The sequence below is a fragment of the Suricata suricatta genome, chromosome 3 (genome assembly GCF_006229205.1).
Source record: "Suricata suricatta isolate VVHF042 chromosome 3, meerkat_22Aug2017_6uvM2_HiC, whole genome shotgun sequence".
In the NCBI taxonomy this organism is placed as follows: domain Eukaryota; kingdom Metazoa; phylum Chordata; class Mammalia; order Carnivora; family Herpestidae; genus Suricata; species Suricata suricatta.
The window spans coordinates 29,002,569-29,027,924 of NC_043702.1; the positions used below are offsets into that span (position 1 = coordinate 29,002,569).

At 44.1% G+C, this 25,356-nt stretch overlaps 3 long non-coding RNA genes across 3 annotated transcripts in view; 2 read left to right on the top strand and 1 right to left on the bottom strand.

Moving 5' to 3' along the window:
• LOC115287500 overlaps positions 1–10,979 on the top strand; it is a 30,442-nt gene extending 19,463 nt beyond the window's left edge. Inside the window, exon 6 of the long non-coding RNA XR_003906514.1 lies at positions 10,500–10,979. This is a non-coding gene — a long non-coding RNA (uncharacterized LOC115287500). The remainder of the gene's footprint in view (positions 1–10,499) is intronic.
• On the bottom strand, positions 4,774–10,756 carry LOC115287502. The gene is made up of 3 exons (XR_003906516.1): positions 10,662–10,756; positions 5,910–5,980; positions 4,774–4,859 (listed from the first exon to the last, which is right to left on the bottom strand). It is a non-coding gene; the product is annotated as an uncharacterized LOC115287502 (long non-coding RNA).
• Positions 10,980–13,645: 2,666 nt separating the features above from the next.
• LOC115287503 lies at positions 13,646–17,308 on the top strand. Its single transcript, XR_003906517.1, has 2 exons — positions 13,646–13,792; positions 16,653–17,308. It is a non-coding gene; the product is annotated as an uncharacterized LOC115287503 (long non-coding RNA).
• Positions 17,309–25,356: the final 8,048 nt, after the last annotated feature.

Here is a 25,356-nt window from a genome sequence, read left to right on the forward strand (position 1 = left end):
AAGTTGAGGCGGCTCCCACCCAGGCTCCCCTCTCCCACCCAGCGGCTTCTCACTCCCACCCGGCACCTCCCGCCCGCCCCGGGCACCTCCGCGGTGCTGCGCCCGGCGCCCGTGCGCACAGCCCCGGAGAGGGAGCGCCCCGGGGCACCTCCAGGGCGCACTGCCCTTGGCCGCGTTGTCCCCTCCCGAGGGAGACTGCAGGATATGGGGGAAATCCCTGTTCCCCCCAATTCCCAGGCTCCGAGGCCACACACGTAGAACGCAGCACAATGCCACGCGCAATGGCGTTACAGGAGGAGTTGGGTGGCGTACGGTGTTTGGTGTGGGGAACCAGGCGGCTGCTCGGCCACGCGTTCGCACAGGCAGCAGTGCGTGGCGGCGGCACACACCGTCAGCCCCGGCTGAATAAAAACCCCAAACACTCGTGCGTTTACTACTCAGATCCTTTGTTGTGTCCCAAACATACTCCTCTCCTCGCTCGGGGAGGATTTAGTTCTCTCTGCGCACCCAACTTGTATGTGTCAGAAGGAGAGAGACTTTCTCCAAAGAATTTCTTAAGGCAATTAAATGGGGTTCTCCCTAATCCTCCCCAAAAGTACAGGTACATGAAGGCTTCTCAAAACGCTACTGTAACTACTACCTTTTCCCCATGGAAATGTGGTCACAGCGCGCGGAGAAAGAAAACAGCATTATGCCAACTATTTTTAAATGGAGGTGTGAAAACTGTTTAGAGAGAGTTGCAAGCTAACAGCTGGGGAAACACTTGTATCTTTGTTTCTGAGGATGGCTTTGTGGATTCCAAACTGTCTTGCTTCACTAAGCACCTATTACTACATTATCATAAAGACTCTAACAAGAACAGTCTAAATAACACTCTGCATATGCCTTCTCTGCCACTCTGCAGATTAAGAAAAATAAAGTTTCGGTGACAAGAAGCACACACACATCTGACTATCCCATTTATTTCTTTGCTTGTACTTGTGGATTCTTCTGGGTGGTTTTCCTCCTTATCTGGACTTGCCATTAGCTTTGTTTATCACTTTTAGTGTTTGAAAAATCTGTAACTCCCACTTAACTGTTATTTACACTGAGATAACCAAAACAAAATGGAATCAGAAGTGATTTGCAAAGAGTTGAGCCAAGCAGTGCTGTGTAAATCCACTGGCCGCATATCACACCGTTAATCTCGGATGCCTGGTTTGAAAGGGCGTTTAACGGAGGCCCGGTGAGTTCTTCCAGGGAGCATATGCCCGGCTGGCCTGAAGGCTACCTTTCATTCCTTCTCTCTCTTCCTTCTTTCCTGGGTGTGGGAGCACATCTACATTCTTGAAAACTCTAGATTTACTTTTTTTTTTTCTTCCCTGTTTAAACATCAGCTGCACAGAAAGATTGCCACTCACCAATATTTAATGGGGAAAAGAGGTAGTCTGGATTTTGAACCTCCAGCAGAGTCCCTGGCTTCTAACCTAAGGACAAATAACACTATCTGTAGTGACACAGCCTGAATAAAGAATGCCATTTAATATCACCCACCCCCACCACTCACCAGGTGTGCCCACCCATTCTAGCAAGTGTCCCCCTTAGAAGAATCTTGTTTCTGAGAACATTGTAGCCAGAGTTTAGGTGAAGGGCACAGGGAAGAGGAGAGAAAAAGTACACTGAGGCCCATCGGGAAACCCTAAGAATGACAACTTTGGGCTTCCCCTTGGGATTTTAGGGTCGAGGGTCCCCCCTCAGGCTGCTTTGTGGGTCCCTGGTCACCTAAGGATAAGGGTCAGTTCCAGTGTTCTGTTCCTGGACCCGATCCCCAGTAGTACGGACTTTAATTGTTCAGAGGTGTCCTAAAGAGGGAGCTAACTTATTTCCTGACAGTCCTTGGGACAAGTACTACAAGACTTTCTCATCAATCCATTTGAGTGATCTTCGGTTGGATAGAGGGTGAGTCTGGTTCAGAGCCCTGGGGACTCCGAGTTGCCAGACCATTTGTAATCCTCTAGGGGGCAGCACTCAATAAATAATGCTAGTACTACCTGCAAGTAGCGCTTCTGGCGGTGCTTTTACTTCCAGGAGCTCAAAACCCTTCAACAGACCAGGGAAGATTCAGAGGGACACCGGATCGTCCCCAGACCACTTTGAACAAGGGCCCACGGGCCCAGGGGAGACTTAGAATTTCTTTAATCCAGGACTTCCAAGGACTCCTGGGAACTAAACAAAAGTCCCTTTTGCGCCTGATGGAAAAATAAATCTTTTGGGAAATTCTCCAGACTGGGACTGGCACAGACCTGCCAGCCCATTTTTGTCTAGACTTGGAATCTCGGGGGGTTGGCTGCAGTTGGTTTGGTTTTGACCAGAGGTTCAGGGGTGTGGGGCCAGGCTCCGTATTCTTCATTATTTTCAGAGTCCACACAGGAACCCGCCTACCAGAAGACTAGTAGTATGGACAGAAAAAATGGGCTTGTTAACAGAAATACAGAATTGACTAGGAAACAGCTAACTTATGGAGGCTGAGATTCCCGGCAGCATCTCTGACTCACCCTGGGACGTTTCACATCATTATGCTTAATTGTGAAATAATAATAGATAATCCCATTCCACATTCCATTCCTTTGACAGGACGGGATATGGGGAGCATAAAACAGATTTGTAAAAGACGGTAAGAGAAAGCTGTAGCCTAGCCACACCCCAGTGGAAAGTGGGTGCTCCCAGCTAGACAGTCCCCCCTTTGAGGGTGCATAACAATCACCTAGGGTGAGTGGTAAAAAATCACATCTCTGGGCACCATCTTCCTGCAGATCAGATTCCTTGGATCTAGGGTGGTGTCTGGGAGTTTCTATTATTTTTTAATTTATTTTTTAATGTGTGTTCATTTTTGAGAGACAGAGCACAAGTAGGGGAGGGGCAGAGAAAGGGAGACACAGGATCCAAAGCAGACTCTAGGTTCTGAGCTGTCAGCATAGAACCTGACAGAAGCCTCGAACTCACAAACTGCAAAATCATGACCAGAGCTGAAGCTGGACGCCTAACGGATTGAGCCATCCAGGTGCCGCGGGGAGTCTCTATTTTTAAACAATTTTTAGGTGATTCTGATGCAAATGCTCAACAGGCCAGCAATTGAAAACCTCCCTTTTGAGATGTTATATTTATACTTAGCTATATGTGTGTGTGTGTATACATATACATTATACACACACATGCACATATATATATACATATATATACACACACACACACATATATATACTTCCATTGAGGGATACCTGGAAAAATATTTCTTCTCTGCAATTTTTCAGATAGGAGGCAGATGTTTCAAGGAAAACATAGGGAAAAGTCTTCAAGAGAATGTCTCTTAAAATGCCTGAGTGGTGGTATTTTCCAGCTTTACCTTGTGATATTTATTTAGCAGCAACAGCAAAGAGCCTTTTGAAAACACCAAGAGCCTCGCCTCACGGGGCGGGAGGTGTGCAGGAACATGTTCAAAGTGCCAGTGGATGGGGTTCATGAAGCTGGATCTAGCCCTTTCACCACCAACCCACTCAACCACTGGTTGTTACTCGAGTTTTGTTTCAGGTATGGTTTTCCATCTGTGTTCATCACATTGTACTTATTAAATGCTCACGGAAGCATGACTATGCAGGAGGTGTGCAAGCAAATAAGACACTTGGGTCTTGTCTCCAGGGATTACAGGATCTAAAGGCTCCAGAAGTTTCATGCTTCCACAATAGACACCACCTGTCACATGGTGCTTCCTCTTATCTGAGTCCTGACATTGACAAGCTCTCACCCTGAAAGGGGGAGATTCGAGGCATAATTGTGTCTTAATCTGTAATTTACTACATCGCCCGGTTAATATTTAGCTACATCTGTCTCAGAGGCAAAGCTTCAGTTAAAATGTAATAAGTCCTCATTTCTTACTCTTGCTTTTGTTTGAAATGAAGTCCCGGTTCCTGGTCAGCAGGATTGTCTCCCACTCGCTCTTTAAACAACGTTTTTCTTTTATTCAATCATTTGAATACTACCTCGTAATCCGTAGTTGATATTACCTTTGATGGGTTCCCAGAATCTTTACAGATTTCCATAAAGTATCAGGATCTCCTTCACTTAGAACTGTATCTCTCTCATCACTTTCTCAGACAGACACTAGATCAGGTAGGAGGGAACCTTATGAATGAAAAACGAATGAGCAAAATGTACCAGATTCATTCGAATATCCCTGGAATCCTTGGCAAATCGTTCCTGACTCTGCCTGGTTGAGGCGTGTGGCAGATCTCCCTCAGCCAAACTGATTTTTATACATCGGAGGCATCAGTGCCGTCAACCTTTTCTTAGAGCAGCGTCCTCCAATGCAACTTTCTGCAATGAAGGCGGCACCTGTGTTTTCCTATAGCTAATGAGCATCTGAAGCATTTCACACTAGCCAAATGCTAGTAACTGAATTTTAAGTTGTACTTAACTTTGTTAAATACCTTTCCAAGCCCCTCAGAAAATTCAGATTCCATTTGTGTTCAACAACTACACCATTAGATAGCTCAGCCTTAGATAATCACATACCAGGACTGGAGATTTTTCACAGAAGCCCATGGACATCCACACCCTTGTGAGTCTCTGGGGCAACTTCACTTGTTCACCAAAAAGGGATTCCCGGAATCAGAAAAAGGATCATTTGAAAATGTTCGGTGTCGATTTGGCAAAGAGAAAAGGGCTGGATCATGTTATGATCTGTCATCCTGTGCTCCGTCTGTGCTCTCTTGGATGACTTTTCTAGAGCACTCACCAGAAATCAGATCCTCCACAGTGCTCCTGTGGCTCCTGGCCTCTGCTCCAGGCCTCAGTAGAGAGAAGCAGGTTGGGGCAGCAGAAACCTGAGGTCAGCACAGATGGACCTTGAGTCTCCACTGCCTGTGGGCGTCCTTGAAAAGTCTGTTAACTAATTCAGGCCCAGTCTCCTCACCCGTAGAAACGAAGGGGTTAGTTTGAATGACTTCCATCCCTTTACGGTTTGAATTTTGGCTAGGAATGTTTCCTGACTCCATCCTCATCCATAAATTTAAAACTGCTTTAGTCCTAATTCCACAGCCACCCTAAGTAATCAAAATTAATAGCCATTTATCCCCCAAGAAGACATTAATGCATGGATGGGGCTTAATTGGATATTCCATTATCCCAGTATTTACATTGAGTACCTTCTCTCAAAGAGGGAGTGATAGTATGTTAGGCATTTTCACAGGGCTTTCAGAAGAGATATTTCTGGACAAAGCCTTTTCCTAGACCCTCAAGAAAAAACAAAAACAAGCAAACAAACAAAATGCCCCCAAACAAAACAAGAAACAGATTCCATTTGTCAATCACTAAAGGCCAGAACATATTTGTGACTGCATGGCATTTATAGGTGATGTGATTGGAAATTTCGGGGTTATGATCTGTTCCATCATTTAGAAAAATCTTATTCTGGGCTGAAAATTCCCAGTCTCTCACTAAATGTATAGATTAATATTCTTGGAAACTTGAATCTTCCATACATGTGTGCACCTGCTTTTCCTTCAGTCTCATGCATACATACTCTATCAAACCCCCATTGATTTACAAGGGTTTTTTTTTTTTTGGTTATTGCTGTTTTTAAATTTGTAACCTGTGACTTATGGTGCCTTAATTAGACATCTACATGTCAGGTGATTGTTACATTATGACGGTGATCGCTGCTAATTTGAGCATGAAAGTCGTGATGGAAAGGCAAGAGTCAGGGAGCTGACCTTTTGCAATTGAGGAGACTTCAGGGTGGGTTAATTCACACCCACCCTAGTCATTACTCTCCTCCTTCATATTTACTCCTGCGCAGTTTACTGAACTGCCAATCAACTTTAGTATCAGGATGGGAATCCCTGTTGGGGGAGGAGGCTTGGAATGATGCTTACTTTCTGCAGAGAAAGATGATTTGTAGAGGCAGTCTCCTCTTCCATCTCCAGACTTGGATTCTATTTGTTTTCTAAATTAAAAAGAGAATAAGTGGTACATGTATGTCTTTAAAAAACGGAAACAGCATAAAATGTATTAAATGAAAACCCAAGCTTCCCGCCCACCCAATCTCCCAGTTTTGTAATTTACCACCCTAGTTCACTTCCCCATTGATACAGGTTTTGAGTTCAATATTCTTCCAGAATTGTCCATACTATGTTTCCAAGTTAAAAGCAAAACACATTTTATGGTTTTCTACAGCTCTCTTTTCTGCTCTCTTTCCCTCTCTGTCTCTGTCTGTCCTGCTCTCTCTCTTTCCTCCTAAGCAGTAATGATCTTCACAACCATTAGGGGGCAGCTGTGACCAGAAAAGAAAACAAATGCAGACCTGAAGTCCAGGAGGAAGGGATGCACAAGGAAATGAAAGGAACACTAAGAAGAGACATCAGCAAAAGTAAAAAAATGAAAAAGAAAGCAGGACTATACACCAGCAGAGCCTTATGAAAAAACAGGAAATGGAGAAGGAAGTTATATGCTAACGGAAGTGTAAGTGTAAAGAGAGGGGAAATTTACAAAGGCCGGGGATTTTTTTTGAGGGTTTCTTGTTTTTCCTTTTTAAGCAAACCTGTAGAATCTGAATTGGCTAGATCTTAGCAGAAAGCGGGAGGTTATTTTTTTCTGAACCAGAAGGCATTTATCATACTAGACTTTACGTTCTGAGCACCTGGAGGGTTGAGAGCACCCTCTGTCCGTTGGGGCGGGTGATGTGGGTGGTGAGGATGGGAAGGAGTACTCCCCCTTTAGAATGCCTCAGAATGCTTTCAGCCCTCAGCAAGGCAACAAAATTAGCCTGAATATAAAGGTGCAGTTCTATTTCTCAATGCAGCAGAGCTCAGAAATGAGGAATGGGTTTCTTTTGAAGCTGATGCCATAATCAAAGTGCTTTCAGGTGTAGTTCAGGCACACCTCCCCTGGTTTCAGCAGGTTAACTTCATTAAAGCTCCTAGCTACTGCTTTAATGTTTTCTAGGCTTTCCCCCTGGGTACATTAGGCAGAAACAAGCCCTCGTGGGAGTTCTGTACCCTGATGTTTTGCATTGTGAATGGAATGCAGGGGCAACATTTATGCTGGAATAATATGAAACGGAAAATTACTTCTAGAGCACAATAAATATGATCACTTTTAGCTTTGTCTCCTTTCCCCTTTCGAATCCAAACTTCCCATAAGCTAGACAGGAGAAACTTGAGGAAGCCCGGGTCTAGGGTCACCAGATAAGAGATGGAATGCCTGGCCATCCTGTGTTTATTATTTGCTAAATCTGATTCAGAAGACAGAAGACTCCCAGGCTGTCCCAAACGCTGTGCTCAATGTCACTGGGCAGAATCCAGTGAAAACTTTTGTTTTAGAATCAAAGACACTTCCTCTCAATCTTCCACCACAGTTGTTAGGCTTATATATTTATGAAGGGCTGAGTTGGGCAGGACAGTTTGGGCATCCTGGGGTCCTGAGGGAAAAAGCCCAAGGAGCACTTGGAATAAGGGACCCCTAAACCCTGATGGAGCTGGGGCTTTCTCCAGGGGGCACTGGCGTTGTGATGAATTTCAGTCTGTTGCAATATAAGCGATCTGAAACGGGGGTCATTTTGCAGAATTTGGGCTTTCCTCTGCTGCCTAAAGTCACAAGCTCTCTCGAATCCTCCCTTTCTCTCTTTCTTTGGCACAGAGGCCTGGAGTCTGAAGCTGAAAAAATAAAATCATACAGGAAATTTGGCCAAACAAAAAACCTCTCTGACCAGAAGCAGTTTGCTTCCTTTAAACAAGGCCCCCAAAGTTAAATGACAAAGCAAGTTTGTCTCTTCATTAGAATTTGGCTAGGAGCTAGGCTGTAAAAACACTTCCCATTTGATTTCCCATTTGATTTGATCATAATTTAGAAGAAGTAAATGTAATTTTTGACCTTTCAACACATCTGGAAGTATGCCTCTCTCTATACCCAACGGACAGTATGATCACAAAGACGGAGGCTTCGCCAACACCCAGCTCTTTTAGCCCTTAGAAAAGGGGAAAGTTGCACTTCAGGGGTGAGCAGTATTCTTGGACAAGTCAGCTCAGTAACAGTAATCATTAGGTTGACAATGTAAGACACACATGTCAGAGGGAACTAACTCAAGTCTCTGGACTAGGTCAAAAGGCTTAGTTCCTGTTCTAGTTTTTTCACTGACGCTGTGTGTGCTTTGTGTCACAAGATCCGTTTGCTTCTTTGTGATTCTGTTTCCTCACTCCTACAAGGCATGTGGTTATTCCAAAGCAATGGCCCTATCAAAGTAGTCAGGTGAATGTGCACTTGATATAAAGCAGGATAAGTTTAGAGCCCTCACTGATTCCAAAAAGTATTTACTGAGCACGTACTATATGCCAAGCTTTGCATGGGGGGCAATAATACTGAGTAATCAGTGACGATGGGTATTCTCCTAGTGGGAGAGACAGATAACACCCAAATCAACAATGAGCAGGATCATTTCAGAAGGGGGTTGTGAGTTTCTAAAAAGAAAACAAAATAAGAGAATGTGATAGAGAGTGGAAGACCAGCAAGTCCTTCCACTAACCAAGCCACTGCCATAAGCAAGTGGCCCAACTCAGTCTCACTCTCTCATCTTTAAGACAGGGGTTTGTGCTGTATTGGCATCTTTCAAACTTAAAGATCCATTAGTGAGTTACAAAATCAACTTAGTAGTTTGTGATCAACATTAAAAAAATTGCAATAGATCCAAATAAAATCAGAGTATATATTGTTCATGAAACTTACTTCCATTTTTATATATATTGCATATATTCATAAACACGAGTGTTCTGGGTCACATGTAAAATATATTTCTTTCTGTGGGTTGTAGTGAATTGGGTGATCTCTGAAGTAGTTTTAAACTCTCAAATTATAATTCTATTAAAATTTTATAGCAGGGGTCCAATGGAGCCTCACTCTCACTTGATTTTACTTATTTTTGAATAAACAGTAGCATTTGCTCATCAGAGAATCTCAGTGTTAAACCCAGTTTCGGGCACATGATTGGTGCTTGATGAATGTTTTTTGAATTAATGATAACCTGAGATTTATGCACTAGGTTCTAAAATAAGTGTGGCAACTTAATATGAATTACCAAATAACTTACCAAAGTATCAAAATAATTTATTATATTTTCCCAAATGCCAGCCTTACAAACCAAATTCAAAATTATGTTGGCCTTGTGATGCTAAGAGCTGTCTTTTCCTAGAATTCTCAGAAACTGTTTAGATTAAAAAAAAAAAGAGGCTAACTCGAGGTTCTTCTCTCGAGTGAACTGCCTTCTTCCCACTTATAACTGTAACTCAATAAGGCTTTAGAATGTTTAAAGCAAGAAAAGAATTAGTGGGGAATTTTTTTTTCTTGTCCTTGGGGATCCAGATAATTCTGCCTTCCTAAAACTGGTCTTGTGAGTTTTCATTTCTTAAGACAGCCTTTTCAAAGCAGTAGTAATCTTACTGTAACACAGATTTTTCCCCTTCGTTATGGCTTAAATAGTAAGTTTCTGAGCGTCAGAATCATTTTTTAAAATTACACATTTGATTAGAAATAGATGACCCAAGTCTTCCATCCTTCCCTGCCTGGGTCCTCTTGTTGATGTCCACTGGGATGGGAGAACCAGACCGAGGCGAGCGCATTGAAGAATCAATGATACATCATCCTTAAGAAAGGCAGGAGTCAATGGACCCCGCTCAAGGCCCAGCGCACATACCCATGAGTTAATTTTCAAGTCCATTTCCTTAATTGCCTGCAAATCCATGGCCAGGCAAATTGACTCAGAGTTTAGGATTGCTACACCCAACCTTCTGTATCCATCCCCAAAGCAAAGCAGACACACATATACTAAAAAGAAACATCATCATGGCAGTTCCCCAGTCACACTGCAACTGCTTGCCCAGCTCAAGACAACTCAACGGTCATGCTTGTTTCCATTATGGGCACCTCAGTTCAGGCAGAAGTGTGCTGTTGAGCTATGACATAAAAAAACCACATTTTTGTAAGTCCAAGTATATTGTACATAATATAAAAGAAGGCACCGTTTGAAAAGAGCACATATTTATGAAGGGAATAAGGATTGCAGGGTCGATTTGCCCTATAGGTATAGATTGATCTGGAACTAACTAAAGTATATTTGCTTGGAATCGTTGGAATCCTTTCTGACCATAGTTTAGGCCAGAATGTATAAAAACCATGAAAGGCTTTTGCACCATTTTATGGTCTTTATTTGTGTTATTTTTATTGTTATTATTGCTGCTGTTACTAACAATGAATTCGCCCAAGCCAGAGAAATTCAGTGTATTCACATTTCTTTTCTTTTTTTTTTTGCATTGCCAAATAGAAGTTATATCAAATCCAAACCCATCCCACGTATTTCTCTAATTGTAGTTTTTGTAGATTTTCTCCTTGCAGAATGTCTCATAGAATCATTTTAACAATGTGACTCTGGTAAAAAATATGCTAAGCCTCATAATCTTTTTTCTTTTTTTTTGTAGCTGAAGTTAACTGTGCTCATCATTTTGGGACTCGACACCCAGCCGACACTGAGAAATGGCAGCTTTCAGTTAAACAAATGCAAAGCTGTATTTAGGCTCTTTCGCAACATTGTGATGAGAAGAAATGAAAGAGTCTTCGGCTGCTATTTTTAAAATACTCACCAGGGCAATTCCATCAGAAATACGATATGTTACGATAGCTTTTATATTTTGATCCTTTCTTTTCAAGAATAACATGTGGGAGAAACCCCAGATCCAATGAAAACAATTTTAAAAAGTCAATTTGAACAAATGCTGCTGGGCTGTTGGTTAGAGTTATTTAAAAAAATTCTTGGACTCTTCAAGCATGGTGGCCGGAGCAACGTTACAAGAGGAAGGAGAAGCATACAGTCCATGGAAGGAGTGGCAAAGTCCGGGATCCTCACGAAATGTTTCCTTTACCTTTGCTAATTGTAAAATAAACATGTGTCCCCTGCTCCAGAGTTGTGTAGACAGTCTTTCTGCCTGTAGGTACAGGAATGTCAGCTTGTTTACCACGCAAAGAGTTGTTGGCCGAGGAGGAAATTAAACTCTAAACTCCTGGCACCATGTACTATACTTTCACCACAGGACGATGTTTAGACTTCAAACTTCAGTTCTCCCTGCCTCACATGGTCTGTTTACTCATGCGCCTACAAAAGAACTTGGTATTAGATCACCCCCCCACCCCAAATCTTGCAATATACCACAAACCAGCATCAGCTGGCCAAACCGGGGTGTGTCACTAGGATGTTGATTTAAAAAAAACCAAAACAGTGATCACCACTGTAGTAAAAACATGTCACCCTGCAACAGCATTTACTAAGCACCAAATTGCTTCTGGGGGTAGTTGGGACTGGGCAGAGATACCTCCTCCTCCTTTAGCGCCTCTGTGGGTGCCGATCACATGGGTAGACTGTGAGCAAGAGAGGGAAAGACCCAGGCATGTAATGCACACATGTAGTAAGACATCCCCTCCCGAGCGGTTAACTTGTTCATTGGGGTGGGAAGAACTACTGAGTGTTCTTTCTCTTAGCTCTGATGGAAACTCAGTTAAATCAACTCCTATCTAAATGGGGACAAGTTGCCATTATTTGTCACGTAACATTAGCAAAAAGAGAAGTATCTCAAATATCTCTTTGTTGGTATCTGGTTGCTTGAAAAAAATTACTGTGTTTAGCCCAAGGAGGGGGCACAGTAAAGCAGAAAGAGCGTTCTTTGAAGGGACAGGAAGTCTACTTTCTATCATTCAGCAGCTCTGAAAGCAAGCTGTACTTGACGCTCTGGGTTTCTGTTTCTTCCTCTATAAAATGAGGGGCTTGGAATAGATAGGTCTCCCTGGAAGATTAGTCTTTCTTCTACCCCATGGTTCTACGAAGCATCAGTTCACCGGACATTTGTACCCACAGCCCTCTCTCAATGTGTGTTCTTTCAGGGGTGGTTACTTTACATGATTTCAAATGGTCATCAGTACTTCCGAAGAAAGAGCCTGGCAATTTATAGGTTAGCACCCTTTGTCCCAAAGCAGCAGGGTTGGGCCCAGGGGCAGGAATACACACATCATGAGGGTCAAAGGTCACGACCTTTTGGGCATAGAAACCAAGAGAGTTGCAAACCTCAGTGGCACTAGAGTCTTGATTTGGGCCAGTCACAAGGACCTTTCCACTAGAGCATTCTGTCACTGGCTGTGGCTAGAGGCTCACCGTCGGGAGAGACTGGGTGACGAATCAGAGTTCAGGCTGGAGTTCCTTACGTGACTGTGGAGAAACAACTTGGCAACTGAAAAGTAAAGTCCCCGCTGCACATCGGCGTTATTTTGGAGACAATTTCGAAGGGTCAGTGTGTGGTAACAGCCTTGGGCTATCTCCCTGAAATGAATGGAGCTTAAACAGTGATAAGAAATCATGGACCAGTGATAAGGAACAGGGCAAGGCTGGGAGAAGCACATGTGCACATAAGACTTTGAAAGTGCTCATCTGTGCGTGGCCCCTTTCAGGCAGAAGGAAGGTCCTGAGGAGTATAAAGAAATAATGGTCCTTCTGGAAGAGAGAAGAAAATATCGCAGTCTAGTGAGGGTGAGATTGTTCAATGGATGTGGAGAGTACCCGCATCTGGCTTCCATTTGACTGAGTTGCAGAAGTGATTATACTTAGTGCTGAAAACAAATACATAACAACAACAAAAAAACAAAAAAATGGAAGACACACACACTGAAAAATCTTAAAAGTGTCACCCTGGGGCTCATCTTTCAAGGATAAGTCAATAGAAAAGTAATTTGTATGTAAACACAGGTTGTGAAGGAGACATATCTTTTTAGCCTAAGAAGGTACAAAAGCCTTGCTAGCAGGGGGAATATGAGTCTCATCTATAAACTTAGGGAAACCCTACTGGCAGAAGATAAACTTCTGCAGGTGTGAGATACCGGATCTATTTAAAATGCGGCTGTAAGTGAAGGAATTGAGAGGGCAAGCGACAGCCATCTGCCTCTTCAAGTCAAGCCCACACTATGCTTTCTTTCCTTCTCTTACCACAAGGACTCGAGACTTTTCTGGTACCTTACCACCAGAGGAAATGGGAACAGGCAAGAACATGTATCCCTTGGGCCTCCAAAGATTTCCAAAGCATAAGAGGAAGCTCTGGGAAGTGCTACAGCCTGGGAATGAAGGGGAGGTAGGGAATTTGGGAGATCAAAGAAGACCCAACCCCCTGTGTGTGTGTGTGTGAGAGAGAGAGAGAGAGAGAGAGATGAGGAGGGAGGTAAGGAGTGAAGGGTAAGGCATAAAGAAAGGATAAGAAATTCTCTGAAGGACACACAGGGCTGTCTGAAGAAATAGCAGTGAGGCGATGCCCCAAAACATCTGGACAGTGGAGCTCTATGGCACTGTATAGTTGGAATAAGCAGGTTAGCTCCTCTTTTGGGCCCTTCCCCAAGCTTTAATGTCACCGAGATAGGTTGGTCCCAATTATTCACCTCATTAACTGCAAAAGGATGAGGCCTCCGTCCTTAGTTCTGTGGTGTGCAGTGCCTTCTCTAAGGTATAGTGTCTGTCTCAACCACTGTGATGTCAGACTGAGCCATGTAATGTGTGTTGGCCATTGGAGTCAGAGAGGAAGTGACACGTATAACGTGCAAGTGGAAGAGCTTGTGGTTCAGCCATTGCCCTTTGCCTCTGCCATGGGAATGGCATGTCCCGGCCAAGTGCTGCCCCATCAGCCTGGATCCCAGCATGTGGAGGGAACAAGGAGTGGAGCGGAGCTGCTGGTGAACCATGCTGGTGAGTGCCAAGAGTGGGGCACAGACCCTTGTAGGGAAGTCACTGAGATCCTAGGGTTATGACCTCATGATCTTGTGGATGCAGATGATGCAAACCCACTTTACATTGTATGGATGCTCCCAGTGATCCTGGAACAACATGATAGATGCGATGGGACTTAGACCATTCTGAGGGAGGTGTGTGCTTGCCAGAGGCGGTGTCCTTGGCCCTGCCGCTTGGGTAGGGAGATCAGGGGAGGTCTCTGACGATCACCTGACCTGTAAAGCTGTCACATCAATGTTCCTGCCCATGTTTCTTCTCCCTACGGGAGAGCTACTATCACCCCTTATGGGGCCAAGAGAAGGACTCTGTGCCTTATTCACAAAGTCATTAAAGAGGAAGTAACTGGAGGAACTGACCCAGAAAAGGGAAGTTTGGGCAGAGGAATTCCGTGGACAGGGTGCAGGAAATTCCACTGAATCAGTGTGGATGACCATGAGATGAGCAGTTTTATTCTGGAGGTGAGCGTGGGGAGAAAGGGAGCTGGGGTTCAGAGAACAAAGATCCTTGCTATTCCAGGAACCCTTAAAAGGGAGAAAAACTGAAAGAGAAGCTAGAAATGCCTCAGGTATTGCTGTTGAGAGTCAAGACTGCCATCTGGTAGTGGGAACTCATCAGGGTTACTTGCGACAGAGTCTTCCCACAGAGATTCAAACTTTCCTCCACTCAGTGGAGGAAACATGGGCAGGAACATTGATGTGACAGCTTTACAGGTCAGGTGATCGTCAGAGACCTCCCCTGATCTCCCTACCCAAGTGGCAGGGCCAAGGACACCGCCTCTGGCAAGCACACACCTCCCTCAGAATGGTCTAAGTCCCATCGCATCTATCATGTTGTTCCAGGATCACTGGGAGCATCCATACAATGTAAAGTGGGTTTGCATCATCTGCATCCACAAGATCATGAGGTCACCAAGCTTCACATCACGAATGAGGGCTTCTCATGAACCATTTCATGAGGGAATTTTGTGCAGTTTCTTAATGATTTGTGATAGAGCTGAAGTAGAAATCTCTCTCCATTTCATCGGACAGGATATGACGGAGCTATCTTGGGTGGGAGGTAGGACTAGATGGCCTCTCAAACTCTTCCAACTCCAACAGATTAATATTTATTATTCAGGGCTATAACTTATGACATTAAAATGTCAAAATTGACTTAATTAGGGCACACAAGTAGAATTAAATCTGAAATGCAAACATACCATTTTATCATCTCGGTAAGCCACATCAAATTATTTATAGGAATGAAGCAGGGTGTAAATAAGTGAACGAATGAATACAATGTTATGTTCCCCCCTAATGCCCTATTCAGGCTAGGACAAGTGAACACGAGCAAATTGCGAGAGGTGCAAGACTGTAGAAATAGAACCTTTGATCATGGGGAAAATTCTAATAGATTTGGGTGAGGAGGGAAAAGGACTGGTGGTTGTGTGCAAGGTTCATGAGTCCCAACACTTCCACAAAATGCTGGAAATGGTTCAAAAGGAAAGTGAACCTCTGGGTGGTTCCCAGCAGGCACTGATGCATTCCAACAAAAGACATGCCATTACTATGGCTTTACGTTAATTTCTTTTTCATCCCAAATGTTCATTTTAGTCTCCTGAGAGGATTTTTCCCCAGTGTGACAAATTTTCCAATTTTGTAATGGAAGCCAGGAGAAAATGGAATTCTCTTTATAGAAATCCATTTTGTAGCCAACTTTCTTGAGATGCATCTATCCCTGAAAGCAATTTCCCTCATCCAGTAGAGGTGGCTGAGGTGTTTCGGGCCGGCTAAGTGGATTGCTGACAATTTGCTCCTAGGGCTTGTAGGAGATTTAACAGCAAGGCTTTGTGGGGAAATGTGTTGAGAGCGATCCTCGCCAGGCCCTTCTATAGCCGCACTGAGTTCTGTTTTCAGAACAGTGAGTAGTTCTGTTTTCACAACGAGGTAGACAGGATGTGGGGAGGTGGAGCTGGGAGTCACTTCAACACCCCAAGGCACGAGGTCAATTACCTTGTATATATCTTCAGCATGCTTTAGAATCTGCCCGATAAGCTGCACACCTCAGCGGGGTAAATGGAAGACAAGTCAACAGATGAACATGGTATCATGGTATGTCTTTGTCACAGAACAGAATGGCCACAGAGGATTTGTAAGAAAGGGGAAGGAACTGTCTAATGAGGACTAGAACTCATGCCTGGCTGGCTCCTTGCCCTGGCTTATGTTCCAATACTGCCTCTTTGGGGGCACATTTGTGATTCTGTAATGGCCAAACAAAGCATTTGGTAGTAAATTAAATCAGTTTTATACTATGTGGGTGACTTGCATGCAGTATATACCGCCAGGCTTTGATGCATTCCAATGTGGGAAATGTACTCTTGAAGCAAACAACTGGCTCTTCTCCATCTGCTCATGTTCCCCATTTGACTCATCCCTCCTCTGTAAATACTCTCTGATTTGTTAGCACGTTGAACAAATTTCAAGGCTCTATGAATGAAGTGCATGTAGGTCAGAAGGTACCTTGTGGGAACCTCAGAGGACTTATAACCTTGCCTTACCATGAGAATTGTTTCATCTACTTGACACTCATGAACAACTGTTTCTCACGCAAGCAAAGGGATGCACATAAAGATCAGATGAGGGCTAGTGGGGAAGGAAATTGGCAAAAAAATGAAAGCTTATGTCCAAACACAGAGAGCAAAAGCCTACCATTGGGACATGATCAAGAAAAATAAATGTTCATGAAGGTAACTAGCCAGAAAAATCATCGACAAGAATCAGAAGAAGAGCTCTGTGATTCTTAACTGAACCTTGAGGGGTGTCCCTGGTTTTCATTACAGCGAGCGGTGTTCCCAGAACACCATCTGTGACTTGCTGTGGTGGCGACACACCATCATGGGCTTTCCCGATCATGCCACCTGCTGCCCAAGCCCACAGGACAGTGATTCAGCGTGGAGAAATAAGCACCTGATTTCACAGGCAGAAGGATCAGGGAGACTGAGGTGCAGCTTGCAGAGTCAAGGGGAGCTGATGGATCGTCTCTGCACACCCTTAGCTGAATGAGGACCCAGGCCGAGTTCACTCTTAATAATGCTAGCTCACATTGTTTCTGAGTATTTGCTGTGATTTGGGCACTGTTCTATCTGTTCTTCTGGCACAAATCAATTTAATTTTCATTAAAGCGATCATGAGATAGGCTTATTCCCCCTGCCCCCCCCCCCCGTTCATTTTTACAGATAAGGAGAATAAGACACGGAGAGGCAATAATTAGCCCAAAGTCACACAGTGTGTCATGATTTGAACTCAGGCCATCTGGAACCAGAGTTGGAGTTCATCATCATGCACCCAAGTATACATATTTACCCCAGTTCAGTTAACAAAATTCCTGTGAGTTAAAGCAGAAGCGGGTGCGTGTGCGCACATACACACACCAATTGCACTTACATGTTTTGATTGGCCTAACCAGATTGATGTCAGAATAAAAAAGTCATTCTTTTGTGCCTTGGTTTTCCCTGAAATCCAGTGAGCAGGATGTCACAGCCAATACTGGTTAGTTAAGTTCAAGATCCCTTTATGTGTCAAGCAGTGTGCTATACTTTCAGAGGTTCCAACCCTTTCCCCAAAGAGCTTTCAATCTGTCCACAGGACTGCACAGACCCTACTGAGAGTAATATGCAAATGGAGAGAATGAAATGAGAAGGGAGGCTTCGGATGGGGTCACAGAAGAGAGGGGAGCCCGAGCACAGGAGCTAACATCAGGAGAACAGTTACTGGTTGGCAATATGGATTAGATGATAAGGAGCAGGCGGTGAGAACAGACACCAAACTTCTAATGAAGTCCTACTGACTTGCAAGGAAGTTGACTATATTCTCTCTAAAAAGCATAGTCATTTCAAATCACCTTTTCTATCTATGTTATGGATACTATGAAGAGGTTCACAAACCAACTGTTTCATCCAATTATGGAATTTGGGGTTTTGTGACTCATCTTCCCCAAAAATGAACTGAAAAATCTTGTCTATTCTTCACTGGTAAGTTCATTCCTGAATTAACCAAACTTTTGCTATTTTATGAAACAGATATTTGACCCAAATCAACTCAGGTGAAATGGGAATTCATTGGCTCATCTAATTAGGAAATCAGAAATCTAGGAACAGACAGATCTGGGAACCCAAACAATGTTGTCAAGGCATTAAGTCATTGGCCCATATTAACACATGTGCCTCAAACAATCATTTCTCTCTTGCCTCTGAACGTCTCGGCTTTGTTCAAGTGCCAGGCAACTTGCATCCTCCCAGCTTAGCAACTTCAATGGGAATAAAACTTCTCTCTCCCAACATCTGAACATTAATCTTTGAAAAGTCTCCAATTGGCCATGCTTCAGTTGATGCCCATCCCTTAGGCCAGAAAATGGAGCATTCTTATTGGCCAGACTGCGTCATGTGCCTCCTCTCAGAGTGGGGTGCAGATGAGACTCCACACATGAAAGTCCCACCGTGACTACATGGTGTTGGGGAAAAGTCTTCAACAGAACAAGGAGACTAGGAGATGGGGACGGGTCAGGAAGTGGTGAAGAGGCTAGCCTAGCAGAACCAAACTGCCACACTCCATCTGATGACGCCTAAGAATTTCAAAACCTGAGAGCTCTTCAGTTCTCTTATCGGAGCTACTTAGCATGAATAAGGATGCTGCACCTACAGATGGCCATGTGATTTATGACTATGAACAAATGCATCTTCCTTTAGTTGCAGCTTTCTTATGGTGACTCATCTCTTGTTATTAGCAGCCACTCATGCTTGTCTAGCTCTTGGGGTTTACAAAGCACTCCCACCTAAAAATGACCTCATTCCTTCCACACAGCAACACAAAAAGTAGGTAGGGTAGTCATCATTATTCCTGTTTTATAGATGAGGAAGTGGGTTCTCAGCATGGTTAGGGGCTTGTCTGGGGTCACGTGACTGGTAAGTGGACACCCCAGTTGGAAACTTGAGTCTTCCAGCTCCAAGATGAACACAAGAGAAATCAGAAGCCCTATGTGAGCCTAGGGGATGTTTTTGAGGTTACAGATTGACTCAACCCCTGAAATAGGATTAGAGTTAGAAGTCGTGATCTTGCTTCCAGGAAGAACTTTGGCTTCCTGAGCCTGTCTTAAACCTGTCCAGAGCTGATGCCAAAAAATTCTGTTTCGAAATGCATTTGGTGAAGATTCTGCAGGCTGATCTGTCTCCGGCACACACTGGAATGCTACACATGCTCACTTGATTTCCAGGCTTCTTTTAAAAGGAGCCAATATGAGAGATTTGTGTTTATGAATTATTGCACTTGTAATGAAAAAAGAGTTACAATACACATTTGAGATGCTCATATGTCAGGTGTGTGCGTGGCTTCTGGGTTGCTAACACAGCATCTAACTGCCCAGCCTGTTAATAATGCCATTATAATTTTTGTGAAAGGGAAGTTAACTTCTTTGGGGATATACAGGCTGGGAGAGGGGTGCAACCTGTTTCTGGAATTACAGATGGTAACGAATAGGATTAGAAGGTGTAGTCAGAACACTGTAACTCGTTACAGCTACTAATTGGGCTCTCCTCTGACAAGCACCTTATTGCTTTACAGGGGAAGGAGGAAAATAAAACAAGCAGCCCAGACAATTAGGGACTAAACAAAATTAAACAAGTCCTTATGGCCATAGGTATCGAGTATAGTGCTCTGCCTTGCATTGTTAGTGACTCATGTATTATGAAGCACTTAAGGATGCTCGCTAATGGGGTCTCTCTCCCTCCTGGAGGGCGACTTGAACATTAGACTCTGTGACTCAGGTGCAAAAACTCTGCTGTATTAGCGGCAGCAGAATGATGCTTTCCTCTCTCACAGGGGTGTAGTGAGGCTTAATTAATTGTTGGGAAAGCACTTTGAGATTCTGGGATGAAAGACACTATAGAATGATAATAATGTGCATCGACAAGATACATTTCTTCCGTGGAATTCCAAGCACTTTACAAACATTAATTAATCCTCATAACACCCTGGCGAGGCAGGTAAGTTTTCCCAGGAAATACTGAACAAATCCACCGTGTTATGAGTAGGAGGGAAGCTATTGCTCTATTGCTATGAGCTCACTTTATTATTTATTCTTGTTGGGAACTTCCAGAAAGGCTGATGTGGACCCTGCTTCCCATTAGTCCAAACGGTTTGCCATTCGCTTTTGATTACCCACAAATATCGTATTCAGCTGGAGCGCTAATCATTCTGCTTGGGGGACACGTGTCCTGTGCAAAGCGAGTCATAAACAGCTGTCATTCCAATGGATATTAATGCCTATTGTCTTCCATTCTGGAGCTCTGCGCCTCCCTCACGAGAAGAGAATGGCGGAGGAGCGGGTGACATCTGTTTCAAAGACGATCTGTAGCCGTACTGGAGAAAATGCACCTGGCTTCCACTTTCAAGCCCATGTAACCAGTGGCTTCTTGGCCTTTCTTTGTCACCAGCACATTTGATATTTTACATACTGGGTTTTCATCTCCATGCGCAGGGGGAAATGGAATTGCGGAGGTGGCAGGGGGAGGCAGCTCTGGGGTGCATGTAAACAGGGCAACAGGCATTTCCAGAATCCAGAGTCTGTTATAAATCAACGGTGCAGAAGCAGCTCAAGTGTCAGGACCCAAACAGCTCCCCCAAACCCCAACCGTTCCGCAAATGAAATAAACCTAAAGAGGAAAAACAATCTTCCAGCTAGACAAATGACTTCAACGTGCTGAGCGGTCAACTTGTCAGTCTTGAGTGGCTCTCCGATCTGGCCTCTGTTCCCACACTCCTGGCTTTAATTCTGCACGCATTCATTGACTGCAGCTTTTCAAATTGAAGAGGAAAAGAAAAAGAGCAATGAAACTTGCGGGCTGGGCTGTCATTCCGCATAGGCGCGGCACTTTAAGACAGTTGTCTCCCAGTCCTGCTGCGGGGGGGGGGGGGGGGACCCGCAAGGAAATCTGGGGCAGATGAATCCATGTGTCATCCAGCATCCAGGGGGATGTAGGTGAGCTCCCCTGACAAGGCATGGGACTGTTGTTTCCAGGCTGGCCTCTGATCAAAGAGAAGGTAAGCATATCCTGGCCAGGTGTTTGATTTTGACCAAAGGCAATCCCTGAGAATGATGACCATTTTTAAAGTTCCCTTTTAGATCTGAAGGTCTATGCTGGGGTGACTTGGTAAAATCCCTCCCTCCCTCGTCTCTGCAAAGTCCCCAACCAGGGTGCCTTAAGTGAACAACATAGGGGCGCCTGGGTGGCTCAGTCGGTTAAACCTCCGACTTCGGCTCAGGTCATGATCTCACGTTTGAGGGTTCGAGCCTCGTGTCGGGATCTGTGAGGACAGCTCAGAGCCTGGAGCCTGCCTGCTTCCAATTCTGTGTCTCCCTCTCTCTCTGCCCCTCCCCCTCTCATGCTCTGTCTCTCTCTCTCTCTCTCTCAAAAATAAATAAAACATTAAAAAAAATTAAAAAAATAGAGAACAACATAGTATGCACAGATACCCATCCCCTCAGCCGTTGGGAAGTTGAGCACCCATGAAGGTGGTCTTCTCTCATTTGCTTACTCTGGGATGCTTTATATACATTTCCTATTTTCTCTGTGTTTTGGACATGAAAAAATGGGAAGTGCTGCACTACCTATTGGCCTTATAGATGAGTACATGAAGTTCAAGTGACTTGCCCATTGCTATACAGATAGTAATACCTGTGGGTCTGCCTGGTTCCAAAGACTGAATTGTCAGCCACTATTCCAGAGTCCCCAATCCTAGCTGCCCATGAAAACTGGTGGAGAAGCTTTTTAAAAATACCCATACCTGCTCCAGAGATTCTGATTGGACTAGTCAGGGTGGGATCTGGGCTTTAGGAGGTCCTTCAGTTTCCCCAGGGGATTCTAGTAAATCCTCTGACAGAGAAGCACTGACCCAGACAGTATGGCTCCTACTGTAGCACTTGAAACTAAGGGATTCTAGTTGCCCTTGAAAAGTCAGTGAGGATCTATGAATTATCTACCTGGTACAGTAGAGGCAATCTTCCATTTTCATTCACATATAATGAGAACGGAAAATGCATTTGAAAGTAAGACGTCCAAAAAGCAAGCTGTAGACTTCCATATTATAATGCCCAGAGAACTAAACAATTTGAAATCCTGAATTACATTTAAATAATTTGGTAGGTCACTGAACAGCTTTCCTGGCTCCTGGACTTGGGGTTGGAGATGACTCTGGGTTGCCTCCTTTCTTCCTACCCTTGGGCCCTGAAAGGTACAAAACCCTGTATTATGATTTTTCCCAGGGACTGGGGCCCCCTCCCTCCCCAACCAAGAATGTCCCACAGCCCTTTAGTCTTCAAACCTCCTTTAGTGTCTGGATGGGTGTCTGGAACCGAGAGAAGGAAATGGGTCAGGTAGGGCCTCAGTCCCGTGCCCCTCACCCCATGTGACAGTGATGTGTTCTAAGTTGCTGCCAATGCCTGTGGCAGGGAGACCCTGGTTGGGGGTGGACAGAAGGAGGAATAAAATTGGCACCTAAGGAATGGAAGGGAGTTGGGGAAGGCGATGTGGTGCTGCTTCTAGGGGAGGAAATAAGCTGTAGCCCGCCCAGTCAGATGATGGTTCCGCTTGGAAAAGGCATGGAGGGAAGATCAGAGAGCCCTCCATAGGAGAAGGGGAGAGAGCCCACCACAGCTCTGCTCCCACAGCCTGCCTCAGACACCTGCTGCTGGCCCAGCAGAAGCAGCTCAGCCTCCCAACCCCATGCAGCAGGAGCCTGGAATCCCTAAAAGGTAGGTTTTATCACCTCCATTTTAGAGGAGAAATAACAGGCCCAAATGGTGAAGAGATTGGCTCAAGGGGTACGGCTGGTCATAAGTGCAAGAGCTAAGGCTCCCATCAAGGCTTTTGGCTCCAATTCCAATGCTGTCATTTCTGTGATTCAGCATGGTGGTTTGGAAAGAGGTTGGGGGGTGGATTCTTTCAGTTTGGTACTCAGATGACCTTGGACAAGGCCCTTGAGGTTACAGAAGTACAGAGATTACATGAAGTAATAACATATGTGGAAGTGTCCACCTCTGCCCTAACAATAGCAAGTGCTCCAGAAATGTGGTAGGCATGCTGTGGTGAGAGCGAGGGAGATAAAAACAAGAGTAACACTGGGTCTTTGGCCCTTAGGAAATGAAGGACAAGATAACAGCAGTTAGGCTGTGACTCCAGAGTCACACTGTCTCGGTTTGAAGATTGGCATGTCTTCTTCTGAACTGTGTCACTTTGGGAACGTTACTTGCCTCTCAGTGCCTCAGTGACCTCATCTCAAAGATGGGCATAAAGGCAGTATATGCTTTCAAAGTTTACAGTGAAAACTGAATGAATGAATGAGTGCATATAATGCTCTAGATAAAGCCTGATACACAGAAGGCTTGTGATAAATATTTGTTGTCAGTACTATGATAGAAACACGTAAAAAGACAAACAAAAGATTTTGGTAAGAGTCAATGAAAATAATGGAAGAAATGGCACAACGCAAAAAGGAGAACTTCCAAACATGTTCTAAGGAACAAATGTCCTGCTATGTCTGAAAACACATGCAGGTACAATTTGTGACCACCTGGGAACAGATCCCGTTCTTAGTTGATCATAAAACAGAGTCCAGAGGGTGATGCCAACTATCCCTTTAAAAATAATAGTGTTGTGTTCTTTCTCCACTTGGGCTATGGTTTGTTCTGGGCATCTTGCTGCAAGGTCAGAGAGAACTTTCCAGGTGCTATCTAGAAAAGTCTTTGGTAGACAGGATTGTATTATTTTGCTGTTGCTACTGTAACAAAATAACACAATTTTAGTGGCTTAAAACAACACAAATTTATTATCTTACAGTTTTGGAGGTCAGTTTGGAGGTCTAAAGTCAAGAAGTCTAAAATCAGTGCTGCATTCCTTCTGGGAGAATCTTTTTCCTTGAATTACCAGCTTGTGCACCTACATTCCTTGGCTGGTGGTCCCTTTTTCCATCTTTGAAGTCATCAGAGTGGCATCTTCTCTCTTCTCTGACCTCCTATATAGATCCTTGTGATTGCACTGGGCCCACCAGGATCATTTCTTCATCTCAAATCCTTTAACTTAATCATGTTTGTCATCTAAGGTAATATATTCACAGGTTCTGGGGATTGGGATACTGCCAGTTTTAGGAGGCCATTATTCACCTGTCACGAGTATCTATAAGTCAAACACACCTTTCCCTTGCTGATATGGGTAGCTTTGCTTAGACTAATAATGAACATGAGCTATTATGCAAATTCTCCACCCGACTATGGATGGGTAAGTTGGGAAAAATGCCGACGGTGAGGGGGAATGAGAATCCTATCTGTATAATAATTGCTTTGGGAACTCTGGTGAGGAGCAGTAAGGGGAAGGCTCTTGCTGGAACTAAGAATGTTAAAATATCTCGGGAAAAGAACAGGTCCAAGATTTATTTCATTTACCCCATAAACACTCCTATAGTACTTGAGGTATGTGTGGCCTCTTCTAAGCACTTCATAAGTAGTCATTCAATACTTCTAAGAATCCCACGAAGTGCATTCTATTATTATTGTCCCCATTTTACAGGTGAGGAAACTGAGCTACAGTCAAGGTTAAGGGATATACCCAAGGTCGTATAGGTAGATGTGGCAGATCCACATGAGATGCTGTTAGATTTTCTTCAACAGCAGAGCCCTGGTTCCAGCCACCCTTGGACATGCTCCATTCAAGGCTTCTTGAGTCCTTGAATCCACAATTTTCAGTGTCCATCAAGGTGGCTTTGTACCATCAGGGTGGTACAACATGAATATCAGAAGTAACTTTCACCTAGGGGAATGTCTTTGTCCCACCTCTGGAAGGAATAAGCCCCAGGAAAAAAAGCAATGCACTTTTAGAATCCAAGAGCTGGAACGGACCTTAATGATCATCTTGCTCATCAAGGTTTCCTAAACTTCTAATGCTGAGGGTAAAGCAAAGTTGCTGAGCTGGCCTGAGGGTCCAGGTGCTTTGCCTGGATTTCCTGCTTTGCCTGGATTTCCTGCCTCAAGCAAGAAAATGGCTTTCAAGTCTCAAGTTCTAGCTTAAAAATTCATGAAGCGTTTTGCATTTTAAACCTATAATGTCTCTGTAAATGAACTGCTTTTCCAAAAATGTAAATCTTTGAATAAGGTTATCAAAACATGGTGCAAGATATGACTGGTGATTTTGAGTGCCCCCAGACCCATCTTGGAGCTGAATACCCAATTTCCACACCTATTTGAACAACATAGGCTCTAGAACTACTCATAAGTCGAGGGTCCAAACTTATGAAATGATGGTTTAGATAGGGCTTGGACAAATTCCACTGGGAAGCAGAAAGAGACCAACTGCCAGATTACGAAACGCATGGCACTGTTGTTAATCTAAGCCTTGCAGCTAAGAGCTGAGTTCTTACTCTTGCTTCTAGAATCATTGCATGCCAGGTCATCCAGGCTGGTGTGAGAGAAGAGGTGGTGGTAGTAGATGGGGACATTGG